At 43.3% G+C, this 12,970-nt stretch overlaps 1 protein-coding gene across 17 annotated transcripts in view; it reads left to right on the forward strand.

Annotated features, from left to right (window-relative positions):
* adgrb2 (adhesion G protein-coupled receptor B2) overlaps positions 1 to 12,970 on the forward strand; it is a 217,020-nt gene that overhangs the window by 41,447 nt on the left and 162,603 nt on the right. The gene's annotated exons all lie outside the window — the stretch shown is intronic.

Below are 12,970 nucleotides of genomic sequence, written 5' to 3' on the forward strand. Positions count from 1 at the left end.
TTCAAGATGTTTCGTAGAAAAAAAAGAAAAAAGAAGGGGAATGAGTTTCTCTCCACTGAGACTGAGTCAGCGCCACAGAGCCACACAGAGAGAACCATGCAGAACTTATTACCTGATGTGAATTTCCCTATTTGCCTGGATTTTCAACACCTGGAAGAATTTGAAAGGTGTCGAAAATAGTGAAAAAGGACTGAGATGGTTTCAAATCTTTTGTGACGCTGCTGAATGTGTGTGTGTACGAGTGTGTGTACGAGTGTGTGTGTGTGTGTGTGTGTGTGTGTGCTTGAATACTTGGCCCCCAATGCTCCTGTAGCCGGCCTGTCATAGACTGCTCCGCTCAGCACTACTGTAATATCCACTCATTCTCTTCCAATCCTCACACACGGGCATACGCACGCACTCGTCTGCACACACAAACATACACACACACACACACACACACACACACACACACACACACACACACGCTTATTCTATGCGTTCTGTTCCTTTGGCCAACGCTGACTCAGGATATATGGCCGCCGCAAAAAACGGACAAAGAGCTGACAACACCAGGTCGTTTGGCTCGGCGCAGAAAGGGGTTGCATCGCTTGACAAATTTACAGCTTGGCAGCCGCTGCACTTATGGACACTTCACGACGCGTTTTCTTTTTAATGTTCCCTCCGTCTGTGTTCACCACCAACAATGACCAAAAAAACATACTCCTGTGTCCTTTCCGCCCGTCGCTCACATGAACAGTTTCATCTCTCTCGTCATCCTCCCCGGGGGCTGCATTGTTGCCTTACATTGTTCAAGCGAGATGAGGTAAAATAGACGGCCATTTGCATTGTGCGAGCGACCCAAGCAGTCGACGTGTCCTTATCTCATCATTGATTGGCCGCTAGATTAGCCACCCGCTTTGAACAGCGTGTGGTATCGACGGGCTGCCTGTCACAGTCAATGAATGGAGCTCAGCGGACTCGGGGCGACGGGGTATCGATGGAAACCAGGCAACCTGTGGACCTCCGATGGGTCTTTTGGCTGTTACCGCGGGGCGTCATTTTCAGGGCTGTTATCAGCTGCTCTCAGTGTATAGGCGTATTGGCTTACTACGGTAAAACTGCGGCGCATGGCTCATTACTCATTTCAAAATTAATATTGTCTTAGTTATTACTACCCGGGAGGAGTTCATTCATCACACCGCTCTGCGTATTACCTCTGTGTTGCACTCTCAAATGTGGCATCGCATCCAACGCGACCTTCAGAAATCCTCAGTTGTGTGCCCAAATAGTTCACCAATCTTTTTCCAGCTGATTTATCTGCAGCGCTCGAGCTTCAAACTGTGACATAGTGAAAGTGAATGCAGCCTGACTCGCTGCGTAAACACGGATTTGGATGGATCGCAGTTGGCAGATGATGGATAGGTAGTCCTCGCGAAAATGGCTGCTACTCAGCCCGGGAACACTTGCGTAATGTTGGGCATGACATCCGCTTTGGGGCATAAAATCAATTAAGTGGAAACCCCTTGATTAAATGAGTCTGTAGCCACTTTTTACTTATTGCAATTTGCCAGCTTAATATTATAGATCATAAAAATTTGCCATCCATGATTTCCTGAATTCTTATCAGGAGAAACGCAGCATTTAATACAAATCTGAAATGCATGAAATTGTTCAAGTGTGTAGGAGATGAACTGAGATGACAGATAACTTTGTGGAACAGAGGCTTATGGGACTCAGTGGAGCGCGTCCCTCAGCCGAGGCCCATCAGTCCCATTAACCCATTTATACTGGATAAGCGTGTATATACCTTTAAGACTGGGCGCGACCTTTGTGTGCTTCACCCTTTGGAGCTGGATTAAACCTTTTATATAACATATAAAATGTGACATTTAAAAAAAAAAACGGGACTGATAAAATACATCACGATTGGCTGGAATGCTCGTGAAATGCTTTATGGGAAATGTAGTCCGGTTGTTTTTAAGCACTTTTAGCCTGCAAGAAAGTGTTTTAAAGTTATCTTGTGTACGGAGGCAACTTAACTTGCTTGTGTTTCTTAAAGACGTTTCCTGCAAGAAGCTTCTTCAGTTCTAACTGACTAATGGGAGGTTTCAGGAATTGAACCTTGTGGATCTGTACCTGTGTTGAGAGTCGATATATTATTGCGTTGTGTCATTGACCCCCACGCCTGTAAATTGTAGACCTACCCTGATATTGTGTGAGCCATTAGGGTCACTGGAGTTGGGGTGTGGTTGGGTGTTGAGCTATCTGAGGAGAAAACTTAGAACAGCATAGTAGGTGGGTGAGAGTGACTTCCCTGACCCGTAACACGTCCTTCCACCAGGTTTAATGTTAATCGGTTCAGGAGCTTTTGTGTAATGCTGCAAACAAACTAACAAATGAAAACTTAACCACCTTGACGGAGATAACAAGGGTAACACGGCCCCTCTATATGTGTGTTTGCGTGCGCTCTACCATCGGACATTGATGGCTGGTCGTTCAGCGGTGAAAGCTTCCAGGGGGTTGGACAGAGTTCAGGTGCACAGACAATATTACAGCACCACTGTCTGAAATCAAATTAAACTTAACATCGCGAAATTGAACTCAACCAACCACAAGGGGGAATTCATTTTGTCAGAGGTGCATTCAGGGGTGAAGGGGTGCTAAAAGGTAACAGGGCAAAAAAAACAACGTTTTGTTCCTTCATGATTCAGTTCCCTGTGTTTTTTCTACAGGTTTACAACAAACTATTCCACAGGTACATAGAAATAAACAGAAATCCAAGCCACAGAATATGAATATATTATATAACTGTTGTGCACCTGTATTGTTTTCTTTGATGTACATACAGGACTCCCTTGTTGTTGGAGCCGCCTTTTTTTAATGATGTGTAGGTGTCTGGGAAACATTTCACTGATCTTCCGAGCATACTGGTTAGAAAGCGAAAGCCTTTACATACAGCACAGTGAAACCTTCACAGGCTTACAAAGGAGACTTCAGTGGATTATAATGAAAAAAGTTCATCTTCTTCTCATGCCGTTGGTTAAAAGGCTCGTCTCTCATCGCTGCTGCAGAAGCTACTTGACCACGATTATGAAAAAAACTCAAATCAACAGATGGCGCAGGGGATTTTATTTATCACTGGTGCATTCTATCATTTTTTCCTCTGGTAGATTAAATACAAAAAATGATTCTCCAAATTGCATTTCAGCCAAGAGTGCAATGGTATGATGAATGCGAACCAGTTGTCAGTGTGTGCTTGTGTATGCGGTTTGGCATGTTAATAATCCTGTTCATTTGCCTTCATTCCCCGCAGTTTCTAATCACATCCATCCTTTTGTGTTTTATACTCTACGTGTTTGCAGGCTTCTGCTGAGTCCGTTTTTTGTTAGTATGAGACATTTATGCAGCACGTGTACGTTCCCTATGCGTGTGTGTGTGTGTGTGTGTGTGTGTGTGTGTGTGTGTGTGTGTGCTATCAGCTGCTTGCGATCAGCGGTGTGTGTGTGTGTGTTTATGGGCTCTGCCTGGCTCCTGAATCCCGCCAGGTCGTCAGGCCTCTCTGCTGCCAGTCTGCAGCTGGAGATAAGTTCTGGCCTAAAGGAGAGAAGGCGGCCCACATCCTCCCTCTCCCCACTTAATCCGCCCTCTCTCCCTCTCATCCCCTCCCTTGTTCCCCCTCTCCATCTTTACCGTGTGGGGTTAAAAGCAATCAAAGGCTTTGAAGATCATAGGAGAATTTCTGCTATCACACACATTAATTGCATTGATAATTTCGAGATAAAAAAAACAAGTCTCTGCTCCGGCCTGTTGATAAAACCCCACCGTTTTCTAAAGCAATGCCACTGGCGTTCTGATTTTATTCCACCTTTCTGGCTGCCATTAGTTCTTATTTATTCACCACAATGAAAATCTACTCGCTGAGACTGGAGGTAATCCATCACATTTTAGTTTGTGTATTTATTTATTTTTTCCCCTCTGTGGTATGTTCAAAAGAACTCTGGTATCTGAGATTTTAGAAGCGCAGCCGACTTATAATGCGAGAAGCTGCCACGTTATCCTTTTCCCCAGTGCCCATTCACTCGCTTCTTTTAGAAAGTATCCTGTGAATGCAATGCTTCTAGGTGGCTATCATTCAGTTCTCAGCCGTCAAGGCTTTGTTCATTGTAGCCCAGCAAAATAATGTGTACAACCACTTTTGTTAGATACGCAAAATGCACATAAAAAATGCAAATGGTTCGCAGCGATGCTAAGTATGTACGATTTGCTGTTAAGAGACATAAAAACATGCAAAAGCAGTGGTGAGTAGACTTTTAATCGAAGTGCTTCTTTAAGGCAGTAATTTAACTTCAAGGACTTGAGAGACATGGGGTTACTTTAGGGAAATTGTTTTTAAATCATTGACTTAACTGACATTAGCTCTGAACTCTCCATGAACTCAGCTCCGTGGCTTTTGGCAGTCTCGAGAGGTGGCATAAATCTCAGATGAAAACACACCCCGAGCCTTGCTTATAATATAAAGCTTTACCAAAAGGTGCGTCTGTCACAATAGTCTTTGCTGCACCTGCACGCAAATTCCTTCCACCAGCACAAATTGTGACCTATTCCAGACTGTTTTGGGGCCAATCCAGAAGATATTAAGTGGATCGAGACTTGGAATACGATGTCAGATCTATTGGGATTGATTTAATATGATGAGTGAGCCAAACTTTATAGTGTCCATATATTCAGACGCAGAGTGTGTCTGCAAGAATGATTGTCCTCCGTCACTGTCATTAACATTTGCATTTCAATAGTCCAATGCTTGATTGAGCACCAACAGCAGCATAAGTGGTTTGGCAGGGGCAATTTCCCTTGTGCTTCAAAACATCCATACTCATTGATGTATCTATTCATCACTCAAGACTCAGACATTCCCCTTTTCTTTCATTTTGTATTTTAGAATATATCTGTATCTAGATTTTGGTTTTCACATCTCGCATTTCTAACACTGCATCGTTTTTTAACTCTGGGGATGGCAATTTCAATCAATTACTCGTGTGGTCCGGACTGGAATTTCTCAACAGGACATTTAGTACGGAGATACATGGTCCTCAGAGGACGAATCCTAATGATTTGTTGATCCCTCAACTTTTGCTGCAGAGCCAACAACAGCTTATAGCCAGGAGCATTTTAAGGGACTTTAGGGGCCCCAGACAAAAGAGACGTGGGGGGGCCCTACATCAAACCAAACCCTATTTCTCATCTTTAACCAAACTTCCAAAGTTATGAAGCTAGTGGCATGGGGCGTTGTTTCCAGCCATGGTGCCTGTCATACAATTTTTAGGGGTTTATCACAAAATGGTAATTACTGCAGACTAACACAATTAGCTATTCTTGGGGGGGGGGGGCCTCTCAGTTTGGGGCCCCAGGCAACTGCCTGCTTTCCCTGCTGTGTTGCACCACCAAAACCCACAACTCTGAGTTATCCAGTGACAGATCTCATTTTTCAGATTGTTTGGCACCAGATTTGACATTCGTGGCTCCGAGAAGACACACAGCACACCTGTCAGTACCGTCAGTTCATACAAACTGTTTCTTCTAATGAATGTTGTAAATTCTGGGGTTTTTTTATGTTCTCAGTTACAGTCTATACGTCGAGAGGGATCCCTCACATGTGGCTCTCTGAGGTTTCTACGTTGTTTTATCCTGTTAATAGTTTGTTTTTGTAGTTTTTCTTGTTTGGGGTTAAAGGAAAGGGGAACACACCTTGTTAAACCATATGAGACTAATTGTAATTTGTGAATATGTGCTACACAAATAAAATGTTATTGATTGTTTGATTCTTAAATAAGATGGTGAACATAGTAAATGTTATACCTGCTTAACATGGGCATGCTAACGTTGCTATTGTGCGCCCATTAGCACGCTGACATGCTCATTTTGCTGTAAGCACTACTCTGCCTAGATAGATTCATGGTCCAGTTTTCTTCCCTTTCCGTTTGTTTTTCTCGTGTCATGCTGATGCGTGGTGAGGTTTCACCTTTGAGGAATGACTCAAGGACATAGAGCCTAATGCACTAAACCACCAATGCACTCATGCACAAACACAAAATGGTGTCAGCTTTGACAAAAGGTGAAATGTTTCTTTGCACCTGCTACAAGCACACACATGCATGCACCTGTGTCTCGCAGCAGAGGTGATTTGTTCTGACTTCACCATCCACTGCATCTGCACACCAGGGTGACAACCAGGAGCTGGTGTGAGTGACCCCGGAGCAGATTCCGTACACAGGGGTTGTCATGGAGTGGCACCTGCACCTTTCTGCATTCTCCTTCCAGTTACACAGGTGTCATTTTATGTGATCTCCATTATCAAAGTACTTGTATTCAGCCCCTGCATTTCTTTACCCTTTCTCCCTTTCTATATATACGTACTATATCTGTCAGTGTATGAGGCAAGGAGAGGAGGTAAAGCTGACAACAAAATATATTGCTGTGAAAGACAGGTCTGGATAAATAAAGAAGAGGTGTACTCTGTGCTACGAAAGAGGGGGACGCTGGAGGGAGACAAGAGAGGCGTTTTTTTCCCTCTTTTCCTGAAGGCAACTGTCAGATTTTCTAGTGGACAGTGAACAGGGGAGAAAAGAGGGTAAAGAGCAGGAAAAGCTGAGGTGAGAGGAGAGACCAGGTCGGAGGGTGACAATGAAATGCAGATGGATGCTCCCAGCATGTAGGCTACAGGCATATTGAAAATACAAGTGCCCGCATTGCCTGTACATGACAGTGTAACCTATATATGGCCCTGCACCTATGCATTCATGCTCTTTGTTGTGGTTATTCAGAGTTCAGTTGTTGTTGGAGGGAAAACAAAACGCATGACCCAAAAATGTCAGCTATTCTGCTAAGATACGAAGCTTTCACTTCATTAATTAGTTTGGAAAAGGTGTCTGAAAGCTGAATGCTACTCCCACAAGCCGCAGGGGAGCACAAGATTTGTCTGTAAAAGTAAAAACATGAAATCCAAAATTGCAATAATAAGCTTTTTACTTGACAGCCATACTGTACGTCAAATGTGCATTTATCCTAATTTACATCACGCTGTCAGGACTCTTGTTTGGATTTATTTTTTCACATAGGCAGATGTGTGTGAATATTACAATAAAATGTACACTGCGATTTGTCTTCTCTGCGCTAGGTCTACAATATGTTTGAGAGGTTTGAGACAGTACATTGTTACACACGTGTTGAGGTGCAGCACGAGTTATCCAGTCCGTGAGTTGTGTGAGTAGCAAGTGGGCAAGAGAAAGAGAGTGTGACATAGAGTGTGACATAAAGATGGATGACGTGTCGCCAAGTCCTCCCACTACACAGAAACGAAGCCAATCCTGGATATAAACGCTGCCAGTTTTTTACTAGCAAGGACGTCATTTGAAATCAGACTTTGTGCATTACCGCGCTTTATTGTGGTCCCGCCAAAACACATGGTCAACCAATCACAGGTCAGTCCCATCTGTTTCACCACCCTGTTTTTATAGCATCAAAGGGTCATTGAAGCTAAACTTACCAGAGAAATGAGCACGTGAACATGCACCAGTGTGTATGAACTACCTACAATGACAGAAACCACCTTTGATAAAAATGTATTTGTGTATTTTGAACTTTTTTGTTTGGCCCATGTCCCATCAACTAACACGGAGGAGGCAGGATTTATGACCTATACTGCAGTCAGCCACCAGGGGGCGATCGAGAGGGGAGCTGGTGTGGTGAGGCTGGTGACTGGAGCAGAGAGTGAGAAGTTAGCTGTGTCGCTATGAACTGACAATGCGATGTACGCTCTGCTGTTTGTCAGTATATAAATGTCACATCTTCTTTCTACTCAAGTCCTCATATTCTCACTGCTGTCACATGTCACATGTCTTTGTCCGTCTTACTGCTCTCCTATGCAGGGGCTCGCAGATCGAGTTGCTCTCACATAAGCTTGTCCATCAACAACAGCTGGCATGTATTGCTATATCATGGATGGTTACCTTATGGTGTAATTCACTTATTTACTCGCCACTATCCCAAAGTATGACAGCATTCTGATTTGGCACGTACTGGTTCCTTTCTGTGAAAAACCTCTGGAACACAATTTACAAACCCTAAGCCTTTTAATTTCTGTTTGGCTTTGTAGTTATCATTTTAATCCAGGTGTAGCTTTCTCTGCGCAAGATCTGCAGCCAGTTTGAGAAGTTTGAGGCTGCATATTGAGGGAGACAGTGTCAGTGAATGGTGGATATTTTGGGGATTAGTGGAGTATTGATTATTTTCTAGATATCTTTCCTCTCTGAGGCTCATTTGGTCTGTGAACTGTCAGTTGAAAGGAATAACTTCAATCCATCTTGAGCCGGGAAGGAGCACAGAGAGCCGAGGCCGTCCAGGTAGAGTGCAGCAACATGCAGGAGAGACACAGACTGAACAGCAGTGTATTCCAGCGTGGTTGTTAACAGCTGAATCGCACATTGAGATGGTGCTTTGTTGGGGCGTGCAGTTCCACAGCTCCAGTTGCTCATGTGTAAAGGACACCACACTCCACTGCTTGGTGATAGATAGCACTTGATGGAATCAGTTGTACTTATAGATCGATAAGATACACATTTATTGATGCCCGTGGGAGGAATTCAAGAAAGTAGCCAAAGTACAGAATAAAAACAGAATAAGCACGATCAAGGCACTTTTTCTACTGGTAAAAAAACCCCCAACATCTGGCTTTCGGTCTGCGGTATTCACTCCTGGGTCAAATGACTCTGCAGTGGACACAGGTTTTTACCGACTCCGGCTGCGATCAGCATCAGTGGAAAGGAGACACCCAGGTGAACACGCTAGTTTGGCAGGACAGCGAGGTGAGAGAGAGCCTCTCGGTTTTCTATGCGTTTGTGACGTCAAACAGTAGTGCAGATGTTTTACTTGAACAAGTGGTGACATACGGATAGCAGCAGTAAATCAGCTATGACCTATTCAGTGAGGTGAAATGTTGTCTTACATTCCATAAGAAATGGTACAGATTACATATGTGCTACCAAGAAGAGCACAGAATCATTTCTTTAAACCTCACGTAAAGTGTTACTGTGCTTTATCTGCTTGTTTGTTTTGAATGGGAGCGTGTCTGACAAAACTGGAACGGTTGCAGGATTTAACTGAATTTAGCTTTGACTCGTACTTGTTCATAATCGTCTTCCAGTGAGAATCTCCTTGGCAAACTCTCGTGTTTCAGACAAATCCCACTTCTTCTACTATAGAATTACTTTTTTTTCCAGCAGTGGAGTCTCGGTTTCCAATTTATTCTCGGGTTTCAGCGGGGAGCTGGAGACGAACGTTGCCAACACTGTCGCATATTGCATTGCTAGAATAATTCTTATATTCATTTGTGCACGCCTCTGTCATTGTGGGGCAGTGAAACGTGTCAGCTTTCAGAAACTCTAGGCCAATGCACTTGTTAGCGCTGGTTTGAACGTGGCGATGTAGCTTGTGACACTGAGGGCCTGTGTCTGTGTGTAATAGCTGTGGCTCTGTTTTGATAAATTACAGTGTGGAGGAGGGTTTTTTTGGGCAGTCTCCAGTAGGGCCATGTGTTATGTGGTGTAAAGTGGCACTTATTAAGCTGCCAAACACCTGTTGGGCTTTTCTATTTTCCAAGCAAAAAAATAAAAAAAAATACATTACACACTTACGGTTGAAAGCAAAGCAAAGTTCACTGGTTTTACTGTGTAAAAACACCCATTTCAAGACTGTAACATTTGAATGGCAATTAACCATGGCTTTAACTGAACAATGACCATGCCACTTTACTTACAATAGCCCATCATGTACCTTTATTGTTGCACAAACCCTTCCCAAAGTACCTGGGTGGTCACTCTTTTCTTCTTTGTTGTGCCTTCACCGACAAAAAGACATTGCCTTGAATAGTTTTTTCTCACTGGAGCGTCTGAAATAATTAGCATTAAGGTATTTTAAACCAACGACGTCTTAGACTATCCCCTGTTTTCTTAATGCTGCTCTCAGTGCAGCGCTGAGCCTTTAAAGCCCAAACTGTGATCCGTGCAGTGTGTGTGTGTGATCGCCCACTCACTCACTCAGATCCATACGATCCACGCTAGAATGCTGGTCATGTATTTGAGCTGATGTGCCTGCGATTAAATTGTAGCTCCTTTTTAAACAGACAAATTAGCGTGAAAAAGCGGTATAATTTAAAGGTCGTGAGTAATTTGATTGTAATGCCGAGACTGATGCTTTAATATATGTTTTTTTTTAAAACTGTGTCTACACTATAAGTTCAGTCCCACATAAAGCAAACAACTGCAGAATTTAGTCACACTTACATAATCATACAATACAACATTTTCAACAAATCTACTGTGAACCTACACAGCAATATGCCTACGTTGTCAGTGTTGTCGGTGTTTACCAGACACGGAGGTAAAAACTGCAACTCTCCATCACCCAGAGCACAGCTGGCTCCTGGTCTACAGCTGCGAGTGAAAGGTCATCTCTCCTCTGTGACCCTGTGAGTGGCGGACAGGGTCGACTTTAACCTCTGAACCCCCACACAGCTTAGGGTGTGACACGTGTCACACGGACAGAAGGAGAAAGGTCACACACGCACAGGCACAGGCACATACATGCAGGCTGGATTAATGTGTCCCTTCGAAGTTACTCCAAGAATTGAGCATGCGCCTGTATGTTCCACGTCACCTGACTTCCACCTTTGCTACAGCCACTAGGTTTTGTTTAACACTTAAAACCAGACTGTATATAAAGATCGACGCCATGGCAGCTCCCCAAAAGTGAGTCTTGATCGCCACCTGGTGGCTGGCTGCAGTGTAGGTCATAAATCCTGCCTCCTCCATGTTAGCAGATAGGAATTGGACCAAATTGAAAAAGTCAAAGTGCATTTCTAATAAAAGTTTCTCAAAGATGGTTTCTGTCACTCTCAGGGTCTATTTTTCTTGTAAGTTTTAATTAGTTAATTCATGGAATAAAAATAGTGGGACACGTCATGATTGATTGACTCACAGCTGGTTGAGCACAAATATTGTTGGACCTCACAACCGCTGGTCCATCCCTCGCTTGTTACTGCCCAGACTCCGACTCCGCAAGATGGTGATGTTCGTATCCAGGATATTTGGGCTTCATATCTTGGTAGGAGGAAGTAGAGACGCATCATCTTTATATGGACTCAATGATTAAAATGTAAATGTGGATCATAATAAGAAGCTTGCAAACGTGATTTATGGGCTCGTTTAGTTTTTTTATAGCAGCGTTTCCAGTACGTCTTCCCTTTTTAAATGTCTTATCTTGCCATCCTTGTGGGGACACGGCGTCCAAATAAATATTACAGCCATCAGACCAACACAAACACACAGTCCAGAGTTGTAGGCCTGCACCTGCAGTGTCAGCTTTCCCCCGCATGCACTCCCGTCTCCCCCTTGATGCAGAGCTCGAGGAAAGAAAAAAAAAACAAGGAGAGGAAATAAAGAGAGAGTGGAGATAATGAAATAAATACCCTGCCTGGAAACACTTCAAAGAAAGAGAGGGAGAGGCTGATCTACTCCACTGCAGCCAGAGAGGGAAGAGATGTTACATGGAGAAGAAATTGGGAGATAAAGGCAACTACCACCTCCACAGTCACACACAGAAATAAGTACACTCAGAAAAACCCAAAGTTTGCCCGCCTCTTACCTGGATAGTTAAAAAACGCATTCTCTGCAGTTGTATTAAATGTGTTTCTTGCTAAACATGTTATTTTACCACTTCACTCATATATTCAAACACTGTGAAGGAAAGAGCTGCCAAAGCTGCACGAAGACCACGTTTATATCTGGTCTTGTACAAGCCTGGGCTTTTTCTGACGTGTCATGCTCTCATTTCACCGCGTTTATTATTCATATATTCATGTGATTCACGCATGCAGGCGGACACAGGATACGTCCATGTTCAAATATATTCAGATGTCCTCAAAACTGCGTGTGTGTGTGTGTGTGCGTGTGTAGTGCATGGCAAGTGAATACAGTTGTCCAAAACACTGTCCTCACAACACACTTGCGGGCACGCAGTCGACAGACACACACACACACAGTGCATGTTAGCATAATCACGTGTCCTGATGGGCGACTTTCCTATCAGCTCACACAACTTCATACAAGCACGTGCACAGGAACGCACGCTGGCGGATACAGTACACGGTCCCGCTCAGTGTACGCAACCTGTCGAACATGCATGATGAGACTCACGCAGACATTATCTTGCCCTTTCTCACTCCATTTCCCCTTCAGCTGCAACATTTCTGGAGACAGACGATAAATCTGGCTGGGTTTTTTTTTCTTTTTGTCCTTCTTCCCGAGGCCCCGATTACATTAAGTACACTATTGCTTTGTGTGACATATTGTCCCTTTTTTAAATGAATTTCTCTCCGTGCAGCCCACTTGCTGCTAAATCAATGAGTCTTGGAACTTAAAAGCTTCTATAATGCCCTCTAGGTCCCATTCAGATGACTTAGCTTTTTATGTGAAGTGGCGCGTATCGCGTTCTTCAATAATTTTAGCCTCAAATCAAATCCAGAATCCCGTATGAGAGTGCTGATACACAGAAGTTCTTATTAATTCTGCCGGGAATCAAGTGCTGCACATACTTTGCCTTGAAAACAAAGCATTTGTTGGCGACACGTCCTTTGAATGCTGTCGCCAAGGGAACAAAAATCTGTCTTTTCATGTTAATAATTTTCTTTATTACATGTATAGTTACTGGACTCATTGCACCTGGAATAATAAGCATAAACTTAAAATTATTCCAAAACTTCCATTACAGATGTATTTTCATCTGTAAGATAATTAAAACATTTGCTGAATGTTTCCCAAAAGGTTAGAAATTAATAAATTATTTTTATGAGAAAAGAGCACAATTTTTTCAGTTAATGACCGTTAATTATATTTCTTTCACCATTTCGTTCATTTTCTTTCTTTATTGCCAGCAA

The sequence above is a fragment of the Hippoglossus stenolepis genome, chromosome 17, assembly GCF_022539355.2.
Source record: "Hippoglossus stenolepis isolate QCI-W04-F060 chromosome 17, HSTE1.2, whole genome shotgun sequence".
Lineage (NCBI taxonomy): Eukaryota > Metazoa > Chordata > Actinopteri > Pleuronectiformes > Pleuronectidae > Hippoglossus > Hippoglossus stenolepis.